This window comes from Penaeus vannamei, chromosome 2 (genome assembly GCF_042767895.1).
Source record: "Penaeus vannamei isolate JL-2024 chromosome 2, ASM4276789v1, whole genome shotgun sequence".
Lineage (NCBI taxonomy): Eukaryota > Metazoa > Arthropoda > Malacostraca > Decapoda > Penaeidae > Penaeus > Penaeus vannamei.
The window spans coordinates 1,283,569-1,286,068 of NC_091550.1; the positions used below are offsets into that span (position 1 = coordinate 1,283,569).

General features: G+C 40.6%; 1 protein-coding gene across 4 annotated transcripts in view; it reads left to right on the top strand.

Annotated features, from left to right (window-relative positions):
* LOC113811679 (proline dehydrogenase 1, mitochondrial) overlaps positions 1-2,500 on the top strand; it is a 76,301-nt gene that overhangs the window by 31,507 nt on the left and 42,294 nt on the right. The window lies entirely within an intron of this gene.

The window sequence follows — 2,500 nt, forward strand, 5'->3', positions numbered from 1 at the left end:
CGAAAGGAGGCGAGAACAAGGATGCTAGAATGAGTTTTTAGATTTTTTTTTTTTTTTCTAATTTATGATTTCAGTAATTAAAAAAAAAACGAAAATATGTTTTGATGTTTGTTTATGTGTGCGTGGGGGCGGGGGGTGGGGGTGGAGGCGATCTTCAACACACACGGGATAAGAATTGTTAATTATGAGGGTATGTAAGAGAACTAAAGGAACTTTTTTTTAAGACAAAGATCAACATTTGCCGTCGAGGACTTTGAACCACTCTCGGCTCGGTCATTCGGTCGTTCGGTCTCTCTGTATTTAGGTCGTTCAGTCATTCATTAGTTCGGCCATCCGCTCCTTCAAGGTCGATCGTTCCATAGTGCGGTTAGTCTGCTTGTAGTTTGGTTGTTCGCCTTTTCGATAGTTCGGTCGTTCCATCTTTCGCTCTTTCATTAATTATGTCGTTCACTCTTCCGGCCATTTGCTAGTTCGGCCGTTCGCTCTTTTGGCCATTTGATAGGTTGTTCACTCTTTCGCTCTTTCATTTATTATGTCGTTCGCTCTTTCGGCCATTTAATAGTTCGCTCGTTCAATCTTGGCCATTTAATAGTTCGCTCGTTCAATCTTGGCCATTTAATAGTTCGCTCGTTCGCCCTTTCGATAGTTCCACAACTCCCCGTAGGAGAGAAATCCTTGTCCGACTCCCAAGTTCACACAAGGAACAAAACGACTTAGAAGCGAGAGTTGAAAGCAGGAGTTTGCAAGACAAGAGAGAGAGAGAGAATGAAGTCATGAGGGCAGTATAGGATTATGCAACACGCATGCCATGAGGATTAGGCCTTGCATAAAGCCGCTATTTGCATGACGTTTGGGCGGAGTGGTGACTTCGTGTTGGTGGGAGGAGGGGCTTAGGGTTGTGGTGTCGCAGGCATTAGTGTGCTTTTAATTGCGTGTATTTTTCAAGGACGTGGGTGAGAATGTTATTTATTTATTTAATTTATTTTTTAAAAGTGCAACGTGAGCAGATAAACAAAGCGTTTGGAGGGAGTTTGGAATTTATCACCCATGGATTTTTGTTTTCTTAAGTTGATATGATTTTTTAATGTTACTTTTGCTTATGGAAGTACAATAGAGGAGTGATTATTATTCGCTGAATTGTACTGCACGATTGGATATTATCTGGAAAGGTTGGGAATGGTTTCGAGGGAAGAAGCGTGGATGCGTTGGATGATTAAGGTTCGGGGTCTTTGGGGAAGGCTAGATCAGCAGCAACTCGAGGAGGTGTCATGGCGTCTGTTTTGATGATTGTTCAATGGAAATGTAACCATTAAAATGATTATTTTCCACCCTTTTTGGAAATTGGAAAGACCAAAATGATCGACCGTATTCATAAAGCATCCGTAACTTTTGTGACGTCATCAAAATAAACCCGCATGTGCTTTTTCCAAAAATAGAATCAGACGCCGTAACACCTACTCGTATTGCTACTGACCTAGCCTTCTCTCTAACTATCCCGCGGTTTTCGGTTAAATCCCGGTTGTGATGTCTGTTGGCTCTCTAATCAGCACAGGTGTTCCATATGGTCGTTAGTTCAGTGATCAAAAGGCTCGTGGTAGTAAGGATTGTTCCATAGGATTGGAAACGAGGCTTTGAGGTTGATGTAGAGGGTAAGGGATGTTGATGATAACGTTATCTTGTTAATCTTTTTTCTTTCGTAGCAGATATGTTGTATACTTTTTTTTTACGCTATACACCCAACGTGAAACGTGTATATTATTTTTACGTTATACTCCCGACATGAGACGAATATTTGGAAGGAAAAATGTATATTTGATATATGAGCAAGATGTAAACAGACCTACATTTTTTTTTTTACGTTGCTACAAATGATGACAATTATAAATCGCTGTGCGTGTAAGTGTAGCTTTTAGACAAAAGTGATTATAGTACACATCTATTGATTATAGGTTTACCGTAGTGGGATAAACTGATGTTTTAATGGCAGGGTACACAGAGACATTAAATTAAAGCCCTGAAGTCACGGGGAATTACGATAATGGACCAGGGTATTTTAACGACGAGCTAACAGCGCCATTATTACGCTATCTTTGATGTGTTCGCGTAATGGAACCGCGTGAGGATCGGCCACTGGTGTCGGCAAGTGGGACGCCATCTTCCAGTTAAAACAGTTTAGGGTAATTCCTGGTATGGTTAGAAAGGGTGGATGAGAGTACTGTTGGAATTATTTCTCGGAAGGAGACGAAGAAGGCTCTCCAATACTCTATTTTATTTAGGTCATCGCACCCAGTTAGATTTAAGTCAGAACGATATCTCTGTCTTTGTCTGTCTATCTGTCTTTCTGTCTGTCTGTGTCTGTCTGTCTGTCTGTCTGCCTATCGTCTATTTCGCTTTATTGCTTTTAAAACCAACGTTTATTATGAATGAATTTAACCACATGCCGATGTATATTTCGAATACCCTCGTTAGTACCCCGTTAAATATAAAATGTAAGATAGCA